The sequence below is a fragment of the Euleptes europaea genome, chromosome 7 (assembly GCF_029931775.1).
Source record: "Euleptes europaea isolate rEulEur1 chromosome 7, rEulEur1.hap1, whole genome shotgun sequence".
Classification (NCBI taxonomy): domain Eukaryota; kingdom Metazoa; phylum Chordata; class Lepidosauria; order Squamata; family Sphaerodactylidae; genus Euleptes; species Euleptes europaea.
In genome coordinates this window covers 21,470,645-21,479,216 of record NC_079318.1, presented here as the reverse complement: position 1 = coordinate 21,479,216, position 8,572 = coordinate 21,470,645, and positions in this window count along the sequence as shown.

Sequence of the window (8,572 nt, the reverse complement as noted above, 5' to 3'; positions counted from 1 at the left end):
TTCTCTAACTTCTTTTTTAGTGATAACTGTAATAGGGTAAGTGGGAACTTGTTTTTGAGAACGATAATATTTTTGCTAAATATACGTTTTAGAAATATGTTTGCTAGTCTGCTGGTGAAATGCTAAAGAACAGGACATTTCTGGCCAGAAGCTTTAAACATAATGTAACGCATAAAATGCCATTCCAGTTTTATATATTAATCTCGTTTCCTGTCAGTCACAGTCATTACGGATTCACCAAACGATTCTTGAATAAACAATTACAACTGTACTTTCTTATTTTAGCAAGTCATGTGCCGGTCAGGATGGGGATCCAGAAATGCTAGTTTAATCTAATTTTTATAAATTGGGTTTTTTTTCCTGCTTTCAGCTGCAAACAGAAATGAAATGTGAGTCCACAGAGAGCTTAATGAAACGCTGGTTTTGTCCGGGAGGGCGAGTCAAAAGTCGAAGACATAAATCAATATATTTCCCCACATTCGCAATTTCCCTTTTGTTCCTTTGTTTTTCAAGCTAATTAATTGCTTCCTGTTTAGGGGAGGGGGTAGAGCTGCATTGCCAGTTCTCTACTGGCACTCATGAAAGATAAAGGTAAAGGTCCCCTGTGCAAGCACCAGGTCATTCCTGACCCATGGGGTGACGTCACATCCCGACGTTTACTAGGCAGACTTTGTTTTGCGGGGTAGTTTGCCAGTGCCTTCCCAGTCATCTTCCCTTTAGCCCCAGCAAGCTGGGTACTCCTTTTTCCGACCTTGGAAGGATGGAAGGCCGAGTCAACCTTGAGCCTGCTACCTGAAACCTACTTCCGTTGGGATCGAACTCAGGTCGTGAGCAGAGCTTGGACTGCAGTACTGCAGCTTAGCACTCTGTGCCATGGGGCACTCATGAACCAAAGATTAATTATCAGGTTTTGCTCCCTTGGGAGGGTGGTGTGGCTTCTTTTCTATTAAGCCAGCCAAAGTTGCTGGTCATTGTTGGTTTTTGTAAAAAATTTACCATAGATGATCGTAATAGTGCAAACAACAATAAAACTAACATATTAATAAGCAGTGGACCTGGCAGACTACAAAGTGCAAAGGGAAGGCTTAACGCAACTTAATAATTTACAATTGATTTGTGGATTCCAGTTAGGGATCCCAGCTCTGCATTTGGAAATTCCTGGATATTTGGGGGGGGGGGAGCTTGGGGGAGGGAGAAGGGTTACCAACTTCTGGGTGGTGGCAGGAGATCTGCTGTTAAAACTGATCTCCAGGCATCAGAGATCAGTTCCCCTGGAGAAAATGGCAACTTTGGCAATTGGTAGGATTGCCAACCTCCAGGTACTAACTGGAGATCTGCTATTAGGACAGATCTCCAGCCGATGGAGTTCAGTTCACCAGGAGAACATGGCCACCTTGGCCATTGGACTTTATGGCATTGAAGTCCCTCCCCTCCCCAAACGGACCTGGCAACCCTAACAATTGGACTGTATGGCACTGAAGTCCCTCCCCTCTCCAAACCCGACCTTCCTCAGACTCTACCCCCAAAATCTCCAGGTGTTTCCCAACCTGGAGCTTGCAACCCAAGGAAGGTTTAATTCTATAGTCTCCATTCCCCAGTTTCTCCAGGAGAACTGGTTTGTGCCATCTGGAGATCAGTTGTAATTCCTGGACATTTCCAAGCCCCATCTGGAGGTTGGCCACCCTGATTCCAATAGCTTGTGTAAGGACAGGAAGTAATTATGTTTGGAAGCACTGATCATTTAAAGGATCAGTAGCCCTGGGGAGTGTCCGTGGTGCTATGATTGTCTGTACGAGACCAGTTGGCCTTGTAATTGTGCTATTAAGCGTGTGTGTTTTTAATGGCCACAAATTAGGTCTAAAAAAGATGCCCCGTTCTGACTCCATAGCTCCAGGAACATCCTCCAAAACTAGATTACGTTGTAGACTGCCGTGTTACCTGGATAGTGCGTAACAGCTGAGTGAACAGATCGTGGCAGTTGCAAACTGATTGGCTTAGGTGGAACTAACCTAACAGGTTAACAGAGTACAAAATTAATAGATGGCCATGATAGAACTAAAGAGAAAGGGAAATAAGGGAAATAGAGGAAACTTCACAGACAGAGTAAAAGTCCATATGTAGTAGTCTCTATTTCACATGCACAATGCTACGGGATTTGTGAACTACCAGAACTGTACATGCACAATCTCTAAAAATATAGCGTAAGAAGACTCCCTGCTGGATCAGTCTTGGGGTCCATCTTGTCCATCATCAGTAACAGTGCCTGACCAGATGCCTCAGAAGGCTAAAAACGGGGACAGAGGGCCAAGGGACTCCCTGCTACTGGCCCCTAGCAACTGGTATTCAGAGAAGTACTACCTCTGAACATGGAAGGCCGTATTCAGCCATCCTGGGTCATAGGACCGTTCATGGTGATCCTTCACCAGTTTGGCTAATTTCCCCTTTAAAGGTAGTAGCCATTCCCACATCCTGTGGCAGCAAGTTCCACAGTTTAACTGGGTAAAGAAAGGCTTTCTTTTATATTGCCATTAAAGTTCAGTGAACTGCCCGTGAACTAGTATTTTGAAAGAGGAAGAAAACTTTTGCTCTGCCCTTTTTTCTCCAGCCATGCATACTTTTATAAACCTCTGTCGTGTCCCCACTTATTCTTGTTTTCTACACTGAAAACCCTCAAAATCTTTAGCCTTTTCTCTCAGAGAAAGTGTGACAATCCCGATTGCTGGGTAGCCATTTTAATGCACTTTTGTTCTTTTCATTTTGGAATATAGTAGCCAGAACTGCACACAGTACTCCAGATGCAGACTCACCATAGATCTATACAAGGATGTTATACTGGCTGTTTTATTTTTAACGCATTTCCACATAATCCCTAGCACAGAATTTACCCACTGAATAGATTTTTCTTAGAGTTGGCCACTATGATCCTGAGATCTCTTTCCCTAGTTTATTTATTTATTTAAAATATTTTAATGCCACCTTTCCACTCAATCAGGGTCCACAAAGCATCGGACATTACAACATATGAACAATTAAAATACAGTTAAAATATAAAATTCAATTCAAAACCCGTGAATGAACAACACTAAAAGGTGGGCCAAAAATCATTATTGGGGGTATGTCAAATGACACAAAAAGTCTTCACCTCATGGCAAAAGACACCTATAGAGGGAGAGATGAATCTCCATGGGGAGGGAGTTCCAAAGTTTTCGGGCCACTGCAGAGAAGGCCCTTCTCTGGTCACCACCCATCTAGCCTCAGATGGCAGGGGGAACCAAAGCAGGGCCTCTGAGGACAATCAGACGGAGCGGGTACCTTCGTCACCATCAGTTACTATCAGTTCAGACACAATCAGTGTATATAGGTAAAGCTAGGAAATATTTCTGTCTCAATGTTCATAATGAACCTCCTTTAACATGTTGTTATCCACTCAATGAGACTGGATCTTCTTGGAGTTCTTCATTGTTTGACTTGGTTTTCACCAAGATGAATAATTTGGTGTACTTCATAAATTTGCCCATTTCACTGATCCTCACTGATTCCAGGCCATTTATGAATATTCAGTACCACCAGTCGTAATACAGATGTGCAGGAGATCCCACTGCTTACTTACTTCCACTGTGAGAACTGTCCATTTACTCTTATCCTCCGCTTCTTGTTGTTTAACTAGTTACTAACCCAAAAGAAGAGCCATGCTCTTCCACAACTGCTGAATTTACTTGGAGTCTTCAATTAATGTGTTTGTCAAGATGTTTTCAGAAGTCAGAGTATATAATATATGCTGGATCACCCTGCACCAGGTGCTTGTTAGAATCCTTTCTTCAAAAGGCAGAACTTCCCTTTCTTGAAGACCAACTGGTTCTTCTTCAGCGGGACTTGTTCCTTTGTGTGCTTATTAATAATTTTCTCCCAGGCTTTATCTAGGTTAAAGGTAGGGTTGCCTCTAGGTGGCAGCTAATAATCTCCTACTATTACAACTGATCTCCAGCTGATAGAGATCAGTTCACCCGGAGAAAATGGCCGCTTTGGCAATTGGATTCTATGGCATTGAAGTCCCTCCCCTCCCCAAACCCCATCCTCCTCAGGCTCCACCCCAGAAACCTCCCGCCAGTGGCGATGAGGGACCTGGCAACCGTAGTTAAAGGCCATGGCTAGCAGATGAAGAGCCTTTGGGATGCGTAGAGCTCCTACTGTCTTTCCACTGATTAAAGGCTGTTGTATTGCATCAGGACTACACCTGAAAGCCCCATGAGATTGGGCAGTGACTTGCAGAAGCTCAGAAACCCCACTGAATACACAAAACTACAGCACTTTGCACCCAAGCTTATGTTTCAAATCCCTAGTTTAGTGTCAGTCATTGTTTTAACCCCTGATATTGCTCACAGTCTGTGGCAGTTCTTCTCACTGTGGAAAGGGAGATGTTTTTCCTCGGATAAAATTTTGCAATCCCTTGGTATATCTGTGCAATCATGACATTTGGGTGTGGGTTATTCCAGGGAGTTGTGCAGGATAAATCCCAGCCTTGAGGATTATTGTGAAATATTGCAGATTTTAATCTTTCATTGGAAGATATTGGAAGATAATTAGGCTCAACCTCTTTCATTGATGGGAACAGGAAATATGTTTTGACAGCATGCTCTTCTGCTCCCTACGGTGGTGGTGGTGTAAAGTGTTGTCAAGTCACAGCTGACTTGTAGCAACCCTGTAGGGTTTTCAAGGCAAGAGACGTTTGGAGGTGGTTTATCATTGCCTGCCTGCAGAAATTTACTCTGGTCTCCAGGATGCTTGACCATAAGAGTCAGTTTAGAAGGGGGGAAATCACCCTCAAGAAACCTTTCAAAATGAGGCCATTCTTTATCTTTTGCTGGAATGGGGATATATTGCCATGAATTGGAGGGCATGGATTACTACCCACATAATCTACCTGCTGCTGCTGCTCCTTCACAGACAGCAGGTTAGAAAGGGATATACCTACTGTATTTCTATGGATCAGTAAATCAGAGAGCCTCACTTTGCTGGCTACTAGACAAAATGGTTGGCTGTTGAGACCAGCCCAAGTCTGTGGACTTAATTAAACGGTGGAACTCCCTGCCCCAGGATGTGGTGATGGCTTCCAACTTGGAAGGCTTTAAGAGGAGAGTGGACATGTTCATGGAGGACAGGGCTATCCATGGCTACTAGTCAAAATGGATAGTAGTCATGATGCATACCTATTCTCTCCAGTATCAGAGCAGCATGCCTATTATATGAGGCGCTGTGGAACACAGGCAGGATGCTGCTGCAGTCGTTTTGTTTGGGGGCTTCCTAGAGGCACCTGTTTGGCCGCTGTGTGAACAGACTGCTGGACTTGATGGGCCTTGGTCTGATCCAGCAGGGTTTTTCTTATGTTCTTACGACTCATAATTGGGTTAGTTTGTGTTGCACGGTACTCACCTGACTTTCCAGCATCGGTCTGAAGAAGAAGAGAGTTTTCCTTGCATCCCTGCCCTCCAGTCATTCAGTCATTAACAGAACAAGATTCTGGTTTAAGAAGGGAGGCTCAGTAGGTGTAACTCCATCGAAATGTAATGAGATTAAAATAATCTCATTCTAATCTTTTTTGTCCACACCTTTTGAAGTTAGGAATATGTGGAATCTGGGTTCCATATGTGATGGTTTGGTGCAATGATTGACGTTAGACTAGGTTCTGGGAAACCCAGGTTCAAATGCACACTTTGCCATACAGCTTGGTGCGTGGGTGATCTTGGGCCAGTCACTAGGGTTGCCAGCTCTGGGTTGGGAAATACCTGGAGATTTTGGGGGTGGAGCCTGAGGAGGGCAGGGTTTGGAGAGGGGAGGGACTTCAATGTCTTAGAGTCCAATTACCAAAGCTGCCATTTTCTCCAGGTGAACTGATCTCTATCGGCTGGAGATCTCCAGCCACCACCTGGAGATTGGCAACCCTACCAGTCACCCACTCTCAAGTCGAAGGTTATTGTGAAGATAAAATGGGGGAAGGGAGAGATATGTACACTGCCCTGATCTTGAAGAAAGGATACATATGTATAGAAATGTACTAGATACAGTATTAATCGATTCTGTTTTATCAACCTTGGGGGTTCTAAGCTGTGCCCATCACTTTTTAATTACTATGGGTTACCTACTTAAAGGTGTGTTGTTTTTAGTGGGCATCATGAAAATCCAACATCAAAATATTTTCATCCCTTGAAATTTCTGGAAACATGCCTCCCCTTTAGATTACATCTGTGTTAGGAGGTTAGGAACCTTAATGAATTCTAACTCTTTCCTCTGCTGTATATGTTTCTGCTTCCTTCACCCTGAGGCTATTCTTTTTCAGCCATTATGATTTGTGTGTCATCATGTACTGGACTCCCATAATGTTATATGGCTGAGCCACAGTAAGCAGAATATTTCAAACGCAGCATGGGTTGTTTTATTTTTGCAGATCTGACTCAGACTTGTAACCATTTTGGAATTCTCCAGATAATCCCAAATTTGGGGAGAAAGGTCGGTTCCAGTTCATGCAGGCCTAATGTGCGGTGCTCTTAAGGCTATGTATGTCCTTGATGGTCAGTGTGGCAACCACAGGACAGTGCTAGCTGAATTGTAGCACTGTCTAGGAGGGGAGCCTTCCTGTGTTCCTCGATGGCTGTTCATAATACCTGACTGGGAGGGCCGAAACTGCCATCACCCATCTGCAGGACCGGTGAGCCCTTTTCATATGTTATAGCCATGTGTACCAGAAGCCCACCAGTGGACGCTCATGCTACCTGTGATGCTCCTGATGCATGCATTTGCCATTACGTGTGAATTGGGCAACATGAGGCCATCCTGTTTACACAGAATGGCAATTGCACTTGGAAATGTGCATGCTTGTTCTGGTTCATGTAATTGTAACATCTGAAAAGGGCTAACATATTCTGTAATTCTGCTGTTACATCATACAAGTATAGCAATAAGCATTCAGCATGCTGGAGAGAGCCAGTGTGATGTAGTGGTTAAGAGCAGTGGTTTGGAGCGGTGGACTTTGATCTGGAGAACCGGGTTTGATCCCCCACTCCTCCACATGAGCGGTGGAGGCTAATCTGGTGAACTGGATTTGTTTCCTCACTCCTACACACGAAGCCAGCTGGGTGACCTTGGACAAGTTACAGCTCTGTTAGAGCTCTCTCAGCCCCACCTACCTCACAGGGTGTCTGTTGTGGGGAGGGGGAGGGAAGGTGATTGTAAGCCGGTTTGAGACTCCCTTAAGTGGTAGAGAAAGTCAACATATAAAAAACCAACTCTTCTCCTTCTGGAAACGTCAACTTTTGTTTTATAGAGGAAGTGTTTATAGTCTCAAGACTGTGAATATATGTTTGACCTGTGTGTAGGCTATCCCTTGTGAAATCTTTTAAAAGGATTGGGGTTAAGGGGAAGGCGTCTTGGGAAAATGCCAGTGTTTGGAAGGTAGAGCACTCCATTGCCTTATTGAATGTATTGCCTTTCTGTATGACTAGCAAAAGTCAGTCAAATTATTGTAACAACTAAGCAAATGTGCATGTGTTGCTTGTAATTCATAGTCAAAAAATGTGGCTTTTCTTCAGGAAGAATTTGGAACACCTTGACACGTAATTTGTTTCGGTCTGTTTATTACAGCATAACAAACAGCCTCCTGAAAAACAGAAAATGAACCTTAGTGTAGCCTTGGGTGGGAGCCTCTATAGACTCCTTTGGGATGTGAGGGTGATCTGGCTGTGACATCTGTCACCCCGTTGATCGCCAGGGTTGACTCGGCTGATCTGGCTGGCTAGGCGGGTGTCCCCTACCTCCCTCACCACTCCATGTGCGCCCCTCCCAAAGCTGCTTGCTCAGTGGAAGAGCATGACCATTCCAGATAGGAGTGTCCCGTTCTTCGGTCAAGGGTATACGGTGGCTGTAGACTCCTTTGTGATGTATAAAAACAAATAAACGTGTCAAGGTGCTAATGTAGTGATGAAGGGCAGGTGACCACATTTGCACCAGAAATTGCTGTTCCAACATCAGCAGCCAGCGTTTGATTGGCTTCTTGCTTTGTGTTTATAACCTTTTTCTCATAGTGATTTTTTTTTTCACTTTAGTGACCAAATGTTTAGCAGGTCCAGAATGAAGTGTCAAAGTGTGGTTCAATTTACTCTTGTTTGCGGAGACGGTAAGTGCAGGTTGGTCTGAACTTGCCTCACTATACCGTATTTTTCCGTGTATAAGACGACCCTTTTTTCTAAAAATATTTGGAAAAAAATTGGGGGTCTTCTTATATACGGAAGGTTGCTCTCTTCACCGCCCATCAGCTGACGGGTGGGGAAGAGAGCAGGAGAAGAGCCTGGTCGCCCTGGCTGGCCAGCAACTGGCCTTCCCAGGGTCCCCGCTCCCTTCTCCACCCATATTTTTCCGTACACCCCCATGTATAAGACGACCCCTGATTTCTTAATTTTGGGTTAAAAAATATAGGGGTCGTCTTTTACATGGAGGCTTCTTATACACGGAAAAATACGGTAATTGCAGAATGTCAACAAGATGGAGTTAAAAAAGATATAGCCAAAAATGATAATCAAGT